At 40.1% G+C, this 22,276-nt stretch overlaps 1 protein-coding gene across 2 annotated transcripts in view; it reads left to right on the top strand.

The window, feature by feature from the left end:
- GPHN (gephyrin) overlaps positions 1-22,276 on the top strand; it is a 333,104-nt gene that overhangs the window by 300,062 nt on the left and 10,766 nt on the right. The gene's annotated exons all lie outside the window — the stretch shown is intronic.

Here is a 22,276-nt window from a genome sequence, read left to right as displayed (position 1 = left end):
CTGTCCTTTGCAAGACTGTGCAGTGCCTCTCATTCATGGCTTGAGTTTCTCAGCAAAGTGTATTTCCTCAATTTTTTGAGGCCCAAAGTCTTTGAACAGGCTTTCTTGTTTCTCATTTTGGGTATCAAACCAACTGACAGACTTGGTTTGATAGGGAGTTATTCACATTCACTTCCACCTGTTTGAGAAGAAGGGTATTCCTTGTGGGTAGTTAAAAGAGAGGCCAGATCAGAAAGAAAAAAAAAAAAAGAGAAATAGTGAATTTCAGCACCCACATTTGACATTGATTGATGTCAAAATTCCCAAGCAAAGAGACAAGGTTACTGCTAGGGAACAGCTCATTTCAAAACCAGTCTTCCCTAGTGCAGGATTCAATACAAAACATCACTAGCTTGACAGAAAGTATATGAATGGGCCAAGCACTGCGTGGTTTTACAATATGTGAACCAACCTGAATGGTGGCTCTGGGAAATGCAGTTGTATTTGAAGTATTCATACAGGAAATGTGACACACAGCAACCGCAGCGGTTGTTGTGATCTTAGGGAAAGCAAACCCTTCTGGATACTATCAGTGCATCCAGGCATCATTTTTGCTTCTCTGGCCTGACAAAACTCCATTGCTGTTCCAAATAGCAATAAATATCAAAAACCTCCTGCCCATGAATGCTTCCAATTTCAGGTTGAGATTTCACGCAAAGAGAGTCTAAACTCATGAGACTGTTCTTTCCAGGAATGGTATCTAAATGTCCTGGATCTCTAGAGTGTTTTCTATATTATAAGGACCTTTTTAGACTTTAGAACACAGGTAGCTAAGTTCGCAAATAAAGCTATTATATCCAGAGATCAGGTTCTAGATTTACATATCTGAGAAAAAAAGAAAACAGCAACAAAAAGGCTGTCAGCTCCTGAGAGTCATCTCTACATAAAAGAAGGGTTGGCAGGGTTTTTATCCAACAAAATATTGTAGATGGAACTTTTTGCTACCTGTATGACTGAAAGTTACTGCTACTGTCATCAACATTACTCTCAACATCAACTTACATACTGTCAGTAACAGCAGGTTGATCCAATGGAGAAGATGCTTTCCCTGAACATCTTTCTGGTAACCCCTCTGGCAAAATAAGAATGTAAAGCTTGTTTGTTCTTTATGGCCTTGTCCTAACCGAATAGGTATAGTCTCAGATTTGCTGTAAAGTCAACACCATCTCCCACCGCCACCCCTACCCACCGCCGTCGTACCCACCGACTCACCCCGTAAGGCAGCAGCCATGGCAGCGCCCCCTTCCCAGGTGCACCAGAACTACCACCAGGACTGCGAAGCTGCCATCAACCGCCAAATCAACCTGGAGCTCTACGCCTCCTACGTGTACCTCAGGATGTCCTACTATTTTGACCGGGATGATGTGGCTCTGAAAAACTTTGCCAAGTACTTCCGGCATCAGTCCCACGAGGAACGCGAGCATGCTGAGAAACTGATGAAGCTACAAAGAGAAAGATTTAACTTAAGGTCATTGTGCAAAACTGTAGCTATGTACTCCATTGCCTTCAGGAACTTATTCTATGATCTGCTAGGCATGGAGTGTCTGTGAAGATAATTAATCTTGAAAGCTCTCAGTAATAAATAGCAAACAATTTTAGAATCATAGAATCATTTTGGTTGGAAAGGACCTTTAAGATCATCAAGTCCAACTGTTAACCCAGCACTGCCTAGTCCACCACTAAACCATGTCCCTATGTGCCACATCTACACGTCTTTTAAATACCTCCAGGGATGGTGACTCAACCACTTCCCTGGGCAGCCTGCTCCAGTGCTTGACAACCCTTCCAGTGAAGAAATTTTTCCTGATATCCAATCTAAACCTCCCCTGGTGCAACTTGAGGCCATTTCCTCTCATCCTATCGCTTGTTATTAGGGAGAAGAGACTGCCACCCCCCTCGCTACAACCTCCTTTCAGGTAGTTGTAGAGAGCAATACGGTCTGCTCTCAGCCTCCTTTTCTCCAGACTAAACAGCCCCAGTTCCCTCAGCCGCTCCTCATAAGACTTGTTCTCTAGACCCTTCACCAGCTTCATTACTCTTCTTTGGTCATGCTCCAACACCTCAGTGTCTTTCTTGTACTGAGATTTAAGGCCCAAGAGAATTGTTTTACTTTTCTACATTTTACTTTTCTATATTTTTTACAAATATGTTTTGTGACCTTTACCTGTTGGATGCTAGCTGAAAACCAGACAGCAAACATATATACCAGTCAAAGGTAGACAAGTGTCTGCAGCTTTGTTTTCAGTTATGAGAGAGGTTGATACTTTTGAATCCTCACTATTAAAATGTTCTCTGTGTTTTGAGATAGTATTATGTTGGCAAAGGTAGTAAGAGTTCTTTTTAAACTTTTGGTTTCATGCTTGGGAGTCATTTCTGCAGAGGTAGTTACTTCAGCTCATAGAATAGAAATAATGAGCCTCCAATTGTAGAGTGATTTTGTACTTTGCAGTAAGTTTTGAAAGAATAATTCAGTGCTGTTGACTTAGCCAAGAATGTTCCCCACCTGATACCAGGATTCTGTCTTAGCACGTCTTCTGCCGTTCTTCTCACATTCACATGCCCAATCCATATATTTACAACAAAATGCATCTGCAGTTCTGTTTCAGTCAAAGGGAAAATCTGATTATGTAAATTAGTTTGATAGTAAGTATGGTATTTCGTTATGTAATAAAGCTACTAAGAGAATGTTGCCCATATGGATGTTTCAGTATATATCTTTTGAACTAACACAACTGATTTGATGGAGTACCATGGCACTTGAACAAATGCAAAAGACTTACCAGAGAGATCTTACAAAGGGTACAATTTTGACATTTTAGTTAGCATATTTATAGAAAAGATGAACAAGGCTTCAGTGTCTGTTATATGGTTTACTGGAGTTAAACCATACCTTATGTGTGTTTGATTGTGCTCATGTATGTGTGCAGTTTATTTTGTATGTATAATACGTATCTAGACAGTGAAAAAGAGAAAGATTTTACATGCCTGCAATACCTACAGATGTAGTAAAAACACTGGTGCAAACAATACTTTTCAGAAGGGGAAATTAAAAACTTGTAATTTTTTTCTTCGAAGATATCACTGTAATGTATTTCTCCCTTCCCATATTTCACATTTGAGGTTTATATCCTTTTTTTATCTATTTCTTTTTGTTTATACATTTTACGTCATTGAGTACATTTTTACTGCATTTTGCTGGGAGTGTCACTTGCTGTATACCATAAGCACCAAATGGAATTTGAGAGAGCAGCTAACAGGGAGCATACTTGAGTATTACTATTGCTGTAACGGGTCAGGTTTTTTAACAAGCATGGAAATTCTGTCAGTCATGTTTACAGAGCTAATACTTAACCATGAAAATTGTTTTAGAGTAGTGTTTGCAAAGGCAAACTTAGAGGTAAGTATTCCTATATTTCATTTCAGCGTATGAATCACTCAGATGTATCTAGGTAAGAAAATAGGTTGTCCAGCTGCTTCAGAGCCTAGGACTGTGATACAAGTAAACATGTTCCAACAGAGAATGTGAAAGAATGGGGAGGTTCATGGAATGTTTGTGAGTGTCTGAAGAGTAGTTAGGAGCAATTTAAAAATGTCTTTACATATTAATCATATATGAAGTTACATTTTGAACTGACCACTGAAGTCTCACTTAGCCTATATTTGTATTTTCAATTGAAACCAATATTTTATTTCTTTTTGGAGCATTTTAACAATTTCCGAGATTCTCATTGTTTGTTTCCATTCTCATAAATTGTATATATGACTCAATATTCAAAATGAAAATCAGCAAGTCCGAAACACATAGATAAAATCTACAGTTAAAATCCTAGAAGCAAGCAATAGGAGTAAAGAACAAACCTGGAAAATGTGATGCAGCTGAAGTTATGTCTGGCTAGAAGTCAAAAATTTCTCTATTTGTGTTCTTAGCACATAAAACCCAAGCTGTTTGAAAAGCACACAACTCTGGGTGGAAATGGAAGAGATTTCATTTCCAGAACTACTCCAAACACAAGAAACAAATGCAAAACCAAAAAAAAGGAAGAACACTTCTGATGTTGTTCTTACTGTTGTGTCTTACATCTTTGTCTGAATCACAGAATCACTTGCTAAAAAATTGCAAAACCAACTGGCCAGTTAAAACTGGTATTCCAATGTACTTTTGAGTGTTGTCTCATATAATAAGACCAAGTTAAAAAGGCTTCTAATTTCATTTCCTTTGCTTATAGTCTATGAAATGACTTGGTTCTTTGCAAAGCATTGATAAAACTATGAGTTACATATCTGATCTGATCTGTAGAACTCTATTAACTTAATTATCAGGGTATTTTTGTGTCTGATTATTTCATTTGTGTTGTTCTTTGTGTCCGCTGTTTATTTAAAGCCTTAAAGTTTAGCCCTAGCAAAATCTGCTATAGCGTAGGCCTCTATTTTAAAAAGCCATCTTCCATTTTCACAGAATCACAGAATGTTAGGGATTGGAAGGGACCTCGAAAGATCATCTAGTCCAATCCCCCTGCCAGAGCAGGATTACCTAGATCATGTCACACAGGAACGCGTCCAGGTGGGTTTTGAATGTCTCCAGAGAAGGAGACTCCACAACCTCTCTGGGCAGCCTGTTCCAGTGTTCGGTCACCCTCACCGTAAAGAAGTTTTTCCTCATATTTATGTGGAACCTCCTGTGTTCCAGCTTGCACCCATTGCCCTTTGTCCTGTCAATGGATGTCACTGAGAAGAGCCTGGCTCCATCCTCATGACACTTGCCCTTTACATATTTATAAACATTAATGAGGTCACCCCTCAGTCTCCTCTTCTCTAAGCTAAAGAGACCCAGCTCCCTCAGCCTCTCCTCATAAGGGAGATGTTCCACCCCCTTAATCATCTTCGTGGCTCTGCACTGGACTCTCTCTAGCAGTTCCCTGTCCTTCTTGAACTGAGGGGCCCAGAACTGGACACAATATTCCAGATGCGGCCTCACCAGGGCAGAGTAGAGGGGGAGGAGAACCTCTCTTGACCTGCTAACCACACCCCTTCTAATACACCCCAGGATGCCATTGGCCTTCTTGGCCACAAGGGCACATTGCTGGCTCATAGTCATCCTGCTGTCCACTAGGACCCCCAGGTCCCTTTCCCCTACGCTGCTCTCCAACAGGTCTGCCCCCAACTTGTACTGGTACATGGGGTTGTTCTTGCCCAGATGCAGGACTCTACACTTGCCCTTGTTATATTTCATTAAATTTCTCCCCGCCCAACTCTCCAGCCCCTCTAGGTCTCTCTGAATGGCAGCACAGCCTTCTGGTGTGTCAGCCACTCCTCCCAGTTTTGTGTCATCAGCGAACTTGCTGACAGTGCACTCTATTCCCTCATCCAAGTCATTAATGAATATATTGAATAGTACTGGTCCCAGTACCAGCCCTTGAGGGACTCCACTAGATACAGGCCTCCAACTGGACTCTGTCCCATTGACCATCTCTCTCTGGCTTCTTTCCTTCAGCCAGTTCACAATCCACCTCACTACCCGATCATCCAGACCACACTTCCTCAGTTTAGCTGCGAGGATGCTGTGGGGAGACTGTGTCAAACACTTTACTGAAATCAACATAGACCACATCCACTGCTTTACCATCATCTATCCACTGGTTTATGTCCTCATAAAAGGCTATTTTGACAATTTTCCTTCTATGAGAGACACTCGTATTAAACTTGCTAAACAATTTTGATCACGTATGTAATGAATTCAATTTCCTCCGTTTTTACCTTTGTTTACATGAGTGCATTTTCCCCTTCTCTGCATTCTTTTCCCTATTTTCTAATTCCCTTATCATTTTTCTCAGAGACATGTATAACATTACCTGCTTCCAGCTGCATTTCCATTTATGAGCCTGTGATTTCACAATGGAGAAAGAATCTCTCTCTCCTTAGGAGAAGAATATAGGAAATTCACATTATCTGCTCAGTTGCTTTAAAAGTTCGTCATCAGAATAGTTATAAGATCAGCAGCATATGAGAGCTTTTCTATATTAGAAGTGATTAGTTTCTCATTTATATACCTCTCTCTTATGACATACTGTTTGACATAGGGCTTCTAAGTGACAGGTAAACCCATTAAAAATCACCCCTGCTATTGTGACAACATTACTGTATGATATCCCTAAAATAAAGGCTTTGAAAGAGTCCCTTCATATTTTGGAAGGAATACTAAGATCTCGTTCAAGGATTTAGTCTGCTTGAATTTTATGTTTGCCATCCAAAAAGAAGTTTAAATCTTTTGTACTTGTGTGGGTTGCATGTAATTACCAGTATTATAATTCAGATGGAAGATCTGGAGTAGAGGGAGAAGAGAGGGGAAACTGCTCTAACTCTGAAATTTCTCATGCAATATCAACTTGACATATAACATCATATGAGTTAGAATATGAGTTGTAGGCAGAATTCAGCCACAGACTCCTAGCCTCTCCCTGCACCATTTTAATGTCCAGCTTGGGTACAATCAAATACACTGTGAACAGAATTAGGAGTAGTGGTAGTATAATTCAACAAATGATTGCAAGAAAAGGCTTATTAGAGAAAAATCAAATGTCACAAGATTAGTTTTTGCTAAAGTGACTTCAGTTCTAGATCTGCCCAAAGAGTAATGGTATTATAAAGTGTGGTCATAGCCTAATGAATCCAGGGAGACTGGATAACGGCTTGAAGGTGATTCAGATATGGAGGTCCTCTCTTTCATTGTGCCCTGTCAAGAAGAATATTCTCCTTTTCAAGCAGAAATGTTTAGTATCTGTCACAACTCTTGATAATCATTAGGGAAAACTTCAGATAAGTTGTCATATGTGACAAGTCATCTCATCTAACTCACATACTCAGAAATCACAAAGAAACATCTGAGCCAAAACAGAGGTGGAAAAAAGAACTTGTGAAATGGGGCAGTGTAAGACCCAGGGGATCTTCTGTACCAGTAGGAAACTGGTGTGTGTGACAGGTAATAAAATTTTGTGCTGTAGAGGTGACAGGTGCAAAGCTAATGCACAACAGTGTGTCATTCTCATAATTGTCCTCAACACAAGCATGGACTTCTTCCTGAATTAGCCTTTATAGGATCACAGCCCAGTAGTAGAACATGACACTAAACAGCAAATAATAAAGAGGACAGAATTCTATGAAAATCCCCCTATATTTGAAAACAGAGGGAATCTGTAACTGGAGGGAAATAAAAACTACTGTAGTCTATTTTTGAGGCATATGTTAACATTTTTAAAAATAGTTGGAGACATAAGTTCTGTTTACAAGAGAACTTCAGCCTCTGGGAGCCAAAATATCATTCATTTAAATGACTTTCAGCCTCCTTAATGTCTATATCATATGTAGGAATTTGGGTTCCCAAGTCACTGAGAAATTTTTGAGGATTGAAATTTTACTATTAATATCCTAGAAGAAAATAATTAAAACTAATAAATGCAGTAGATACAGAAAGATCAAAGAAGAGGTGAATGTTGAAGATGGGTCACTGTGTCAGCGATATGAATCCCTTACAAAACTGCTTATTAGTATATTATTAAGACAGCCAAGTATTAATTGATATATATAGGACTAAAGAACGTAAGTAAAATTTACGGGATGGAGGATTATATCCTGAGAAGTGAAGATTTGAGAATCATAGCGAGTAATCTGCTAAATACAAGTTCTAGCATATGTGTAAAGAGCTAAGTCTCCTTTAGAATTAGAAGGTTCTTTCTGATCTTACCTTTGTATTCCCAGGACAAGAAGACAACAGTATATTTTATAGAATTCAGAGGAGAACCATTAAATTTTTTAAGTGGTTGAAAGATGGACTGTATACTCCAACGGTATCAGATCTCAGGCTGTTCAGTTCAACAAAGATATTCTTACAAGATGACTTGATTACATTCCAGTAATGCTGAGCCACATGGAGAATAAACTTGGAAGAAAGTTTCTATTTCAGCAGCAATGGCTAGATATTAAAGTTAGACTAATTCAGACTGTAAATAAAGCATAATTTTAACAGTGAAAGTAATTGTCATTAGGAAACTGTATCAAATGCTTTGATAGATACTCATTTCAAAGCAGGATTGGATATTTATTTAAATGTGGTCTACAGTTCAAACAGAAGTAAGTTCAGGGAGGTTCCCAGACTATATTAAATACCAAATCAGACAAAATTATCAAAATTATTTCTCCTGGTCGCAAATTATCTCTTATCTCTTACTTCAGAGAATTAAATGAATTTTCATGTTATACTAAGGGAGAATATGTAGTAGAAGCACAAACTTGGAAGACCAGTACCAGCAGAAATAACACAGCAACAGTGATCTGTAAAGACAAAATGCCAGTCAGAGCTTTGGCTATTTTAGTATGTGATGCTCAAATGAATTTGAAACTTTCTGGAGATTTCGACAAGATGGTTTTGATTTCCTCTGTGTAATTCATTGTGTCGTTTAGAAACATCTGTAGTTTCAGTCTGCCTTCTTGAAGAAGAACATTGTGAGAGTGAGAATACTTTTAGAATTTAGCACCTTGCTGGAAAAAGTTCTTGATTTTTGAGACTGCTGTCCGTAATGTTGATGAGTAAACCAGAAGCTGGGATCACTTATGAAATCGGAAAGTCTTTTGCATGTCACTTCCTGACACAGTGACCCTATTTCGAGAAACAAAGACTGACTTTGTTCTCTGGCAATGCATAGAAGAGGGACTGAAGCCATTTTAGGAAATGGCTATCTTGGGAAAACTGTCATAAAGAAATGGACATCTATACTTATAACCTGAATAGTTTTAATAGTTTTCCATGACTTCCAAACATTAGTACACATCTGATCTGACAGACCTTTTCTGTAATGACCTATGAGGAGAAACCAGGCATGGATTTACACAGTGATAAAGAGAATTTTAGATTCCATGTTAGCAGTCTCTGTGTGCATGCATAACAGTATAGCAATAGTTCAGGCGCACTGGCACAGTCTTCTCCTCACGTTCCTCAGTCAGACAGGATCTGTGTTTGCCCAGAAGTGATCTTTGAAACAATAGACTGCAGCTGCTACGTGCAGGATCAACTGAGCTTGGGCTGAGGACTGGGGAGGGAGGTTGACTTTATTGTTGTTAACAGTCCAGCCACCTGAAAAGACGAAAGGGCTCAAGAGTTGTGCAGTGAAGATTCATGACCTGGTCGATTTCAATCCTGAACATCTTATTTTATTTTTTTTAATTTATAAATTTAATTTATAAATCTTCATGTCAAATGAAATTTTTTTTACATTTTACATTTAATTGTTCTGCATTTAAGAATATAAAAACATAGATTTCAGCTTATTTCATATTTCTGTTACAAGGGACACTATCCAAAAATTATTTCTTCCCAGTGAAACTGAATTGGGAGAAGTATATGTAAAACAAAATGCTGTCTTCGTGAAATAGGAATTCATAGCAAAACAGTAATTGTTTTAAATAAGGTTCTGATAGCAGTAACTTTCTCAGTTTTGGGCATTTTTTTCTAATCCTGCCCCTTGGAGCAGGGTAGCTGGGTATGAAGCTTCTCATGAATGAAGTGGCATCTTTATTGACTATGGAGATGTAAATTAGGATAAATACAGCCCTTTCCCTCTTGTAGTCAAGAAGGTGACATTTAATACGCCTTGAGACCCATTTCCTGAATAAGAAGCTAGAAAGTGTGAGTAAAAATGTTTGAATGGAACCTATCTCCAAATATTTTCCCATTATCTGTGGTCCTCCTTCCAAAATGTCAAGGTGTTTGTCTGGAAGTCAAGAGTAAAGAAGTTTCTCCATAGACTCTGCAAGACTCATGCATTGTTGTCATGCCCAGTTGAGCCTAAATCCTTCCATAACTTCACTCTTCATCCTTGTGAGAAGCTTGTCCAAACTATTAACAGAAAGGTGTTCCCGTGCACTCCCTTTCTCTCCCCTTGGCTGGCCTTTCAGAGAGGAAGCATTTCCCATGATGATTTTGAATATTCAGAGCCACCAAGGGGGGACACAACTGGACACAGAGCACCCCTTTCACACCAGGAGCCTCTCTCCTTCCCTGGCTCTTTATTATACCCCTTCTGCTTCCTTTACCCTCAGGAAGCCAGATGTTTTTAAAGAAGAAGGGACACAGAGCTTCCAGAACACTGCGGAGACAGGCCTACCAGATTGGTGAGCACTGTTTTTAAAACCCTTGGGATGTTGAGGCACATGCATGCTCACAGGCAGGCTCAACTAGGTGTCTGTCAGTGCAGAGCTTGGAATATGGATTCTACCAATGGTTGCCATACAGAAGCAAACGGTGGTTTATTCCTCAGGAGGTTTGTCCTCAGGAGACTCGGCCCCCAGAGCCTGAAGTTAGGGACAGGGGGCTGTGTGAACCTCCCGTAATCCAGGAGGAGACGGTTAGTGACCTGCTGTGCCAGCTGGACACCCACAAGGCTATGGGCCCGGATGGGATTCACCCCAGAGTAATGAAGGAACTGGCAAATGAACTTGCCAAACCACTCTCTATTATCTACCAGCAGTCCTGGTTAACTGGAGAAGTTCCAGCTGACTGGAAATCAGCAAATGTAACGCCCATCTACAAGAAGGGCTGGAAGGATGATCCAGGGAACTATAGGCCTGTCAGCCTGACATCGGTGCCAGGCAAGGTGATGGAACAGATCATCCTGAGTGCCATTACACGGCACATGCAGGACAATCGGGGCATTGGGGCCAGCCAACATGGATTCATGAAAGGCAGGTCCTGCTTGACCAACCTGATCTCCTTCTATGACAAAGTGACCCGCTTAGTAGATGAGGGCAGGGCTGTGGATGTAGTCTGTCTAGACTTCTGTAAGACATTCGACACTGTCTCCCACAGAATCCTCCTAGACAAACTGGCTGCCCGGGGCTTGGATGGGTGGACTCTTCGATGGGTTAAAAACTGGCTGGGTGGCCGAGCCCAGAGAGTGGTGGTGAATGGGGCAAAGTCCAACTGGTGGCCGGTCACTAGCGGTGTTCCCCAGGGCTCAGTTCTGGGGCCGGTGCTGTTCAATATCTTTATAGATGATCTAGATGTAGGGATTGAGTGCACCCTCAGCAAATTTGCAGATGACACCAAGCTGGGTGGGAGTGTCGATCTGCTGGAGGGTAGGAAGGCCCTACAGAGGGATCTGGACAGGTTAGATAGATGGGCTGAGACCAACGGCATGAGGTTCAACAAGAACAAGTGCCGCGTCTTATACTTTGGCCACAACAACCCCATGCAGCTCTACAGGCTGGGGGAAGAGTGGTTAGAAAGCGGCGTGGCGGAAAGAGACCTGGGGGTGGTGATCGACAGCCGGCTAAACATGAGCCAGCAGTGTGCCCAGGTGGCCAAGAAGGCCAATGGCATCATGGCCTCTATTAGGAATAGTGTAGCCAGCCGGTCTAGGGAAGTGATCGTCCCTCTCTACTCAGCACTGGTGAGGCCGCACCTTGAGTACTGTGTCCAGTTCTGGGCCCCGCACTTCAAGAAAGATGTTGAGGTGTTGGAGCGAGTCCAGAGGAGGGCGACCAAGCTGGTGAAGGGTCTGGAGGGTCTGACCTACGAGGAACGGCTGAGGGAGCTGGGGTTGTTTAGCCTGGAGAAGAGGAGGCTCAGAGGTGACCTTATTGCAGTCTACAACTACCTGAAGGGAGGTTGTAGTGAAGTGGGAGTCGGCCTCTTCTCCCGGGCAACTAGCGATAGGACAAGAGGACATAGCCTCAGGCTTTGCCAGGGGAGGTTCAGGTTGGACATTAGGAAGAATTTCTTTTCAGAAAGGGTCATTAGACATTGGAACGGGCTGCCCAGGGAGGTGGTGGAGTCACCATCTCTGGATGTGTTTAAGAAAAGACTGGACATGGCACTTAGTGCCATGGTCTAGTTGACAGGGTGGTGTCAGGGCAACGGTTGGACTCGATGATCCCTGAGGTCTCTTCCAACCTGGTTGATTCTGTGATTCTGTGATTCTGTCCATTAAATAACACTGGCTTGTCAGTTAAGTTCTTATGCACCAGTGCACTGTAGACATACATGGCTCCACAACATTGCTGAAATTAAAGTTCTTTTAATACCAAGAATGTTTACATTACTCATCAGTAACAGCAAACATCTTTATCCATCAAGGCTTTTCCCTTTTAAAAATAGAGCAAATTAGGAGGAAACCTGCTTGAAGGTAGTAGCAGAGTACAACTCTAGGGAAGTCACTGTTACCACTCTTCAGTCATAACTGCGTACTTGTTTTTCCGTTACTATGCTGATCATCTCTAAAGGAGGCTAACTGGAATGTTCATGAAATCTCTAAATGATCCACTACACTTCTTTTCCAAAATACATGTACAATTATGTACTAGGTCTTATTTAGGGGGATGGGTTAATAATATAGATTAATTTACAGAACTTACCTCCTATCACAGACAGGCCAAAGGGGCAGGAGTTATAACAGAGGGAGAATAAACCACCTGTCATTTTCTCTATTAACAAACAGAAAAATTAATTTCTATGGTTTGGTTCTTGTAGGAATTAAAAATAGGCAGAAAAGTAATGAAATACCTATTGAAGGTGAGTACCTGAAAACTTCAGTCACGTGAGGATCCTCACTGAGATTAATGGGCCTATTTTTATAACAAAAGGTTGGAGGATTGAGTTATAGCTTAATGTTCACTTTGCATACTGGAAAAACAAGTTTCTGTACTCACTACTGAATCAATCTGCCATATTCTTAGCCTTTAAAAGACTTGTTCTTGTTTAGCAATTGGTTGTTCATGCTGAAGCCAGGTTGTCTTAAATCTAGGTTTTCCTCATTAAATTGACTGAAGAGGTCAACCCACTAGAATCTTATCTTATACTCTACACATCCCAAAAAACTTAACTGCACTTAGCTTACAAGAACCTGCAGTTTTTAAAACATTTTCAATTAATGTGAAGAACGTGATACAGACTTTCTGCTTTATCAGAAATTGCTGAGGAGCTGGAATCTACCAGCAGTTGATCAACTTGGAATATCTCATGTAAGTCAGTTCACATGTCATTGCTAACAGCCTAAATCTAGAGGACACATTAAATGAGCCTTTGGGCTCTTAAGCAGTACTGGAGCAAGCATCAACAAAAAACAGCCCCTAGAATAAAGCCTTGCTACCGAAAGCATGAGCAATAAGAAAATGCTTCTGCTCCTAGAGCAGGCAAAAATGCAATGGGCATTTTCTTATACTAAAAACATCTTTGTGTTTGAAGGAATTGTCCAGTATCGTAGAGACAGATAAAGTTCTAGTTCCTTCCATTGAGTAACAGCTGTCAAAAAATTTACTTGCTGGTCTCAAACCGGGATATGTTTCTGTTCCTTCTCTTCACTTATTTCTAATAAACTTTAGTTTACTCTTGGAGAATTTGTATTATGTTTTAGTAAACAAAAATTAATGTCATATTTCATGTGACATTTTCTAAAAAATAACTATTTGTTTTAAGACATAGCTGATGACAGGGAATATTAAAAGGCTTTTTTATATTGTCTCTGACCTGTGGCTTCCAAGTCATTTTTCTTCTGGAGACAGACATCTTTCCAAGTGACTAAATTATGATTCTGTAAAAGGTGGAGCTTTACAGAGAAAACCTTCATTTTGAGGCATTGCCTTTAGGGACTGCATTTCTACCTGTCATAGCGACATCCATACTGTGGTTCAATAGCAGTTACACCAGGTTACAGAGGGGATGAATTTACTTAAAATTCACTTAAAATTTATTTAAAATTTACTCTCACTTAAAATTGAAGCTAAAGCAAAATGAAAAGGTAAGAAATTCCATGATGATGATACCATGTCACCATGTGTCAGATGTTGCAATACTATTTGCTTTGTATAAGCAACTGGCACTAATTACATCAATCATAGTATTTTACTTTCAGTTATGTTAGTATAAGCCAATTCTCACATTTCATGAGTGCTCTGAAAGAAATAACTGCAGAACCATGTTCATCCTTCAGACTCACCAGTGCACTGTCATCTTTACTCATGAGCAATCTCTTTGGCATTGATTATTGTATTGTGTGGTGTAATCTTCAGTCATATTATTTCAACCCAGCTACAACTGTTGAATATTCTCCACTCCAAAAGTGTAAACTTTTCAGTGAATATGTCCATAGAGATTCACTTACTTCAAAAGAAGGAAGATTAAATAGAATCTATGATCTTTACCAGTGAAATCCCACCCAACTTCTTGGAAAAACTAATGGATTTTTGGTAAGTATTGGGATGAGGTTCATTGTCCTCAGCCAGTAAAATAGCCAGCAATAATTTATTAATGGAAACCAGCTGTTCTCAGGCTGCTTCTTACATTCAGTGGACACACAGTAGCCTGGTTTTAGAGTGGATAAAGTGCTCACAGGTTAGTACAATGGCACAGCACCTGAAGACAACTGTTATCAAAGCTTTGGTCCTGTTCTTTCAGCATTGATGAAAAAAATCACCACAATTCACAAGCAGGTGCTTGCAGATGAATGTACACAAGCAGACGACAAGAATGCAGTACAGGACCCAACCATCAAAAATGTAATGCCTTTCATATAGGACTGTGCTCCGTAGTACATAAGCACCTGGCTTTTACAACATGGGATCTTTTTCTATTGCACTCCCTTGGCTATCTCTTTTTCTGACCTCTCTGGTCTTTTGGCATTCTGGCATATATATGAGTGGGCGTCGTCTGAAACAGTTCATGAAAAGAGTGGAGTAAAATACGTTATCATCCAGATACAGAGAAAAAGTTGAAGGCATTAGGCAGATCTCATGCTACCTTCAGCAAAAGAACTGAAGACCTCTTATCAAAGTCTCTTTGAGTTCATAAATGTAACATGAAAAAGAATACTCCGCAAAATAGCATTCCTATTTGCAGCAGTATCAATTAAAGGAGCAGCAAAAAGTAACAAAGACAGATTCTTTTATGTTGCTATCAGATAGATAAAACTTACATAGTCATGTTGAACAAGCCAAAAGCTACTGTAATTATTCCAGCTTTCCTCACAAGCTGGCCTATATTCTTAGGGAAAACATATTGCATCTGTTCGAAGTGATCCAGGGAAATACCACAGAAGGTAGAAGGAAGAAACATTATGAGAACATGATGAAATACACTGGAGAATTTTGAAACAAATACAGCTTCAGAAGGGTGCCCATATGCTCCTACATACATCATCAAAATCAGATCTTCTTCTGCTTTAGAAAACCGTACTAGTCAAAACACAGCATTCCTATTACATTCAAATATTCATTCATTGAATTACATTCATTGAAATACATTAAAATACGTTCATCAAATTACATTCAATGTTACATTCTACAGAAGCTGGGTTTTAGTTGGCTAAACGTAATACAGCATCTATTCACTATTCTGCATCCTGCAAATCACTGATATGCAAAATATTCCTCTCGGCCATGAGGTGAGAAGTGGATGACAGACTTTGTCTTTATGCCTAGCTGCATTCATCTATTCATTTTGAAATCTGTCACCTCAACTGAATGAGCACAAGAAGAAAAATGAGAGTTAATCATAAAGGATCAAATCCATATCCTGTCTTTCCTCAAACAGAAATGTCATTAAGCTTGATGAGATCTCTGTCTGAGTACAATACGTACAGTCTCTTGGGTTTTTTTGATGGAAGTTTTACTTTGGTAAATTCTTGTTGTTTTGGAGGTGTTTCTTTTTCTTCTGATGTAGAACTAGAAGCTTGATTTGGATCTTTGCATACAAGGGGAATTTCTAGCAGGTCTTTGTACTTTAGTTAAATCTTTCCTTCTTCTGGGAGATCTGTTTAGCAGAAAAGAGACCTCATGAGATGCAAAGCTAGTAAAAACCACTGTTCCCAGTTTGTGTGGGCACGGACAGAATGTGCTAAACTCAGGGTACCTACAGAGAGCACGTACACGTTTGAAGTTTACAGTCAACTGCTGTAGTTTAGAGGAGCAGCTGGTCTACTTTGGTCTTTAGTGTAATTGATGTAGGATCACTGCTAGCACTTCAGTTTTCACTATATGTCCAGGAATCTGTAGCTCCTCTGAAACTGTGAGGAATCATGTCTAGGGGTAATTGTTTCAGCATATAACTGAAATACTTGAGATGCTTTCGAATAAAGTAAAACAGTAGGCAAGAAAGGTTACCCAGCTCTGCTTTTGTACTCACAATAGACACTTCTGCATGCATCTGGTGCATTATGGTGCATGCATGTCTTTCTGTATGTTTGTCCAATGTTTCTGTAAAGCACGCAGGTTTAAGGTGCTAACTGTGATGGTTTGCATGCACAAATTTTGCAAGTACAGGTTTCCAGAAGACCTGGGTTTATAAAAGCCTGGGCTGATGCATAGAAGAGTACAACAATCACAAGTGCTTTTGTTAGTCACCCAACAGTAATAGCTGTATATGGCAGTGAACAACAAGGACTGGAAATGTCTGTCAGGTAATGAGGTTAATTTGAATGAATGAAACTGCTGTGGCAAAGAACTTGGTGGAAATGGTGCTGGAAATTAGTAATGAGCTATGGATTTTGTGCTGTGACAATGGCTTGATAAGTCAGTCCTAACTAAATGTTCCAGTTCAATTTTACAGGGATCACTCATTTTACTGCAGAGTGGTAGGTGATGCAGATCACCATTTATTTTTATTTGTTTTCTAAATTAAATTATAAAACTGAGCAGTTTAATGGCATGTATCAAACTGCTGATGTTAAGGGTTGTATAACAAAAGGCTGACAGAGTTATAATTAATAACAGTGAAGCACAACAGTAGGATCAACAGAAGCGAATTAACAGACGATTTCTGTTTGAAAGAGTAAATTACACTGTAATTTAGGGTACTGCAAAACGGCACTTAGAATTCTTCGGTCTTGACTGTACTGTAGCTATTTCTTTTGAGAGAGATAAAGGACAAAATATTCTATGTGGCTGATGTCTGTTTTAATGAGGCTTGCATCATTTTCTTGTTCAAGCTCTTAAGCTCCTGTGTATCTTTTCAGTTCAAAGACAGCTCAGTAATCAAGTGCTGCATAATGGTTTTCCACAAACTAGCTTTGATAATCAGAATTTTTCATGAATCCAGAAGGTGTTCCTGTTCTGGTATACTGACATCCTGCAAGCCTTTCAAATTAATGAAATCAAGTGGCATGTCAACTGCAATGTCATGCATCTGCTTACTGGATTCTGCGCATGCTGCTGCCACTATACAACAGATACCCTCCAACTAATTTCCAGATTGTGCTGCTCATTCTGTTCCATAAAACTGAATAAAGAGGGTCAGGAAATTGAGGTAGTAAATTAGATACTTTGTTTATCAAACTGACGAAATTAGCAGAGAATATAAAGACGTACTTAAAAGTACTTGGACTCTTTATACAAAGCATTATGTCTGCAGCTTCAAAAATGTATGTACAATACACACAACATTTGTGCAGAGACAATCTGCTGTAGATGAGGATTTCTACTGTTGAGAGAAAGTTTGGATTTGTGCTTACTTACCTATATGAATAGTTTTGTAAACTGTAATCCTTAAAGAACAAATTTTCTTAGTTGTATTTACAGAAAATGCTGGGATGTGATCTGAAACATACAGAGTATAATTTTTTAATCAACTGCAGCACGTTAGAAAAGCACACTCCCTTCTTATGCACAATTGCACTCTGAAAATCACCAAATGAAACAGAATAGTTTTACCATCTGGAAATGAGACTTCCCATCAAAATCTACTTTACATTGATTAAGGTATTCACCATTATATTTGAGCACCTGTTACAGTTCTGTCCATTAAGGAAAAAAATCCAAGCATAGCACTTTCACAAGACATTTTAAAGGATTTATCATAGTAAATTAGGCCATTAGTCTAGCTAATCCACTCTCCTGCCCCTAGCAATGGCTAGGGCTTCAGAATATAGCTTCTAATCTGTACCTGCTCAGACAGTGAGTGTTATTTCTCAGCTTCATGGTGATTTGTCACAGGACTTTTAGAATAAGTCCTGTTATGCTCAGATGCCAAAGTTATTTTGTCTATTATTTCAGAAGTTAATAGTCTTCAATTGTTTATTCCCTTTCCATGTCAATCCAAAGGAGAAGCTGCCCATTGTTATACAACAGATGAAATGAGAAGTAGTATCTTGTTATCTGATTATATCAAATATGTGTTAATATGCAATTTGAATGATAACTCTGCATTAAATCCACTAAAGGCAAGAAAAATGTTTGCTACAGTGTTCATTGAAGATTACAGCAGGTGACTCCTGTAAGGAGTGTTTTGTGTTAATTGCAGGAACTACCAGCCTCAAGTAGGATAGAAAGTTAGACCTGAGTGACAAAAAGAAATGTGCCAAATTTGGCAAAAAGAGAGAAGCCTTCTGTAAAGGCAAGGGAGAGAATTCTGTACATGTCTCCTTTCTTCAGAATAAAAACCAAACTAGCATAATCATTCAGTTTATTACAATAAAATTCCTATCACATCTTTCGTTTTGGAAGAATTCAATGCATTTTACAACTATCTAAAGATGTTATGCAGTGCTATTGCTTGGATAAAGTTTTAGTGGTAGAATTTTTAAATGTCTTGCATTTTACAGATGGTAAAGAAAGGGCTATATTATACAGGTCATTCTACTGGAAATGCAAAAAAAATGCACCAAGTCCAGTAATATTCAACTTTTTACATGACATGTAATAAAAAAAACTGTACGATGAACTACTCCAGTGGTATGCTACCCTCATAAACAAAGGTGTGAATTGAGTCCTCACCTGGTTTGAGTTTGGGCTTATTTGTTTGTTTTTTTTTTTCCTTTGTTAAGTAATTTTGTATATATACACACACATGTATATATTCGGTATATAAGTAGGAGCACTTCCATTCTATTTAACTTCAAAAACATTTAAATATAGACTTGTTTGCTTTTTATTGTTCCTTCCATTATTCTCAAACCACAACCAAAAGCAAGCACCCTTCATAATCCAGAATTAGGATGTCCCCAGACAGGTGGTCTTGCTACCTATGAATAACTGTTAAATAATTAAGCAAGATAAAATGAAACAGCCTGGAGCAAGGTCCAGATAAGGTCCTCAGCTGCATCACAACCTAATGAGAAAAATAGACTGAAAGCAGTCTTAGCCTAATAATAGTGGCCTGAGTGTCTGACTTGTCATCGAGCTTCAGGAGGGCCTCTGTGGACCTGTGTAATGAATTCCTTGCTGCATTCCAATCTGCACCCTCCTTGGCAAGGATTAAGGAATACTTAGATCTTGAGAGACTTTTCCTATTACAAACTCTGTAATAATCTTAAGCAATATCTTATTACATACAGATTACTACCTAGACTATCAATGTGAAATGGTTCTGAAGAAGACACTGACAGTAGAGAGTAGTGGTCAGCGGGACAGAGTCCAGTTGGAGGTCTGTGTCTAGCGGAGTTCCGCAAGGGTCGGTTCTGGGACCAGTTCTATTCAATATATTCATTAATGACTTGGATGAGGGATTAGAGTGCGCTGTCAGCAAGTTCGCTGATGACACAAAACTGGGAGGAGTGGCTGAGATGCCGGAAGGCTGCGCAGCCATTCAGAGAGACCTGGACAGGCTGGAGAGTTGGGCGGGGAGAAATTTAATGAAATATAACAAGGGCAAGTGTAGAGTCCTGCATCTGGGCAAGAACAACCCCATGTACCAGTACAAGTTGGGGACAGAGCTGTTGGAGACCAGCGTAGGGGAAAGGGACCTGGGGGTCCTAGTGGACAACAGGATGACCATGAGCCAGCAGTGTGCCCTTGTGGCCAAGAAGGCCAATGGCATCCTGGGGTGTATTAGAAGGGGTGTGGTCAGCAGGTCGAGAGAGGTTCTCCTCCCCCTCTACTCTGCCCTGGTGAGGCCGCATCTGGAATATTGTGTCCAGTTCTGGGCCCCTCAGTTCAAGAAGGACAGGGAACTGCTAGAGAGAGTCCAGCGCAGAGCCACGAAGATGATTAAGGGAGTGGAACATCTCCCTTATGAGGAGAGGCTGAGGGAGCTGGGTCTCTTTAGCTTAGAGAAGAGGAGACTGAGGGGTGACCTCATTAATGTTTATAAATATGTAAAGGGCAAGTGTCAAGAGGATGGAGCCAGGCTCTTCTCAGTGACATCCCTTGACAGGACAAGGGGCAATGGGTGCAAGCTGGAGCACAGGAGGTTCCACTTAAATTTGAGGAAAAACTTCTTTACTGTAAGGGTGACTGAACACTGGAACAGGCTGCCCAGAGAGGTTGTGGAGTCTCCTTCTCTGGAGACATTCAAAACCCGCCTGGACGCGTTCCTGTGTGATATGGTCTAGGCAATCCTGCCCCGGCAGGGGGATTGGACTAGATGATCTTTCGAGGTCCCTTCCAATCCCTAACATTCTGTGATTCTGTGATTCTGTAGCCAACAACAGACTTCCTTCTTTCCTATTGCCTCCAACAACTAGTGAAGACTTGTGCTAGTTTTTGGATAAAATGATCCCGAGATTTCAGAAGGGGCAGCTGAGAAAATGTCTGTTTCCTAAAGAACAAAGAAGGAGATAGTTTTGCTTGAGTCCATATGTTTTATATTTTCTCCCCAAGAAAACAGAGTGCAGCCATTCATTATAGGCCATTTAGAGTATCCAGTACCCTAAACAAAAGTCATGGAGGCATGCCACAATATCTGCAGCCACTATTTCCTTTTAAAAAATGGTAGTGTGTACTTCTGTCTGATTGATTACAGCCTACACTATGGCACCAGGAATCTGCCCTTCTTTCTGCTGTAGTTTGTTGCCTGCCTCTTACAAAACAATATGACCCTAAAGAGTGGGTGTGACCCAACACAAATAGAAAAGTTTTTCAGGATAACCACACTGTGATGCCAAAGAAGATGCTGCATCAGTCACTGGACATGGTGGAGGAAGGGTCTTGAGTGTTTCCAGGGTAGAGGACACTTGAGAGCTCTCTGGTGAGGAGATGAGGAGTGTGCAGGGTTGCATTCAATTGAGATACCTACTCAGTGAGAGAGCACAGTCTCTCTTGTGTCACATAAATTGTAGTGCACACAGCACCACATAATGCTGACTGCTGCTTGTATTTCACTAAACCATGGGCAAAGACAGGATGCACAGAGGAAAGGATTTTTCTTTCTGAGACCTTTTGAAATACATAGTTTCTGTTAGTCTCTGAAAGGCCAACCAGGATTTGCATAGTATTTGTAATTTTCCTGTTTCCAGTTCGAACCCCAAAATAACTGCAGCGATTCTATCTTTTAGTGAAATATAGCCAAAGTTTCCAAAGGATAGCCCACATGTCATTTGCAGCCTGCAAAGCCTTGATAACCCATACTGGCATTTCGTAATTGTAGTGTGGCATTTAACTGAGGTGCTGTATTCCAGGTGAAGTCCGTTATACAGTCACTAGCATTATCACCCATTCGTTCAATTGCACTCTAAGAAGGACCAGCCTCCCATGAAAAACTTTCAGGATCATTAAAGTAAAAACATACCGTTGAAGGAAAATGACATACTGTCGTAGCAATTGGTCAGCTTCTGATCAGTTCGCAAATGTTAAATGCAAAGTATGCGTTTAATACATTGGAAATTTGGTCTTGTGTGAGTTGTATTACCGAGTTTCTCCATTGCATGCCTTGAAGCTCTGTATTAGCATCAGTACTCCTGTTAGATAGCTAATGCCCACTTGAAAGTTTCCAGTTTAAATCTGAAAAAAAAAAATAAAAGAGTTAAGACATCAAAACTGAAATATACTCAGCTTCTATCCTTCACCTTCACAGTTATACTCTTTGTATGGAGGAACATCACAGCTCCCCATACACTGTTTCTCATGAAGGTAGATAGACACTTGAACTTGTGTTTTTTCAAGACACAGTGGATGTACAGCTGGCTTTGCTGCAGAGCCCACTAATGGAGAAGATAAACAAAGGATTTACTCCCACTTTTCACTGATGGAAGTTTGAAATGGAGCCTTACCCCCATTTTTGCACGCATCAAATAAGCTAGATGGGTAGTACTGCAGCCTGCTCAGTGGGCAGTAATTTTCATGTGTCAGGTCCCTTTATATAGCCCTGTCCGTTCATCTAAATCATAATCTGTGTTGCTACCTACTGTGCAAATTACGTACTTGTAGGCACTTGTATTAGTGTTCTTCAGTCCCACCCTAAAGCATCCCACTGTTCCTGTTGCAAAGCTCTTAGACAGAAGGCCGCCAAACGGTGTGGTGTTCACTTAATGAGATTGCGGTTCTT

Source organism: Nyctibius grandis, chromosome 4, assembly GCF_013368605.1.
Source record: "Nyctibius grandis isolate bNycGra1 chromosome 4, bNycGra1.pri, whole genome shotgun sequence".
NCBI lineage: Eukaryota > Metazoa > Chordata > Aves > Nyctibiiformes > Nyctibiidae > Nyctibius > Nyctibius grandis.
This window is presented reverse-complemented; position numbering and strand designations above follow the sequence as displayed.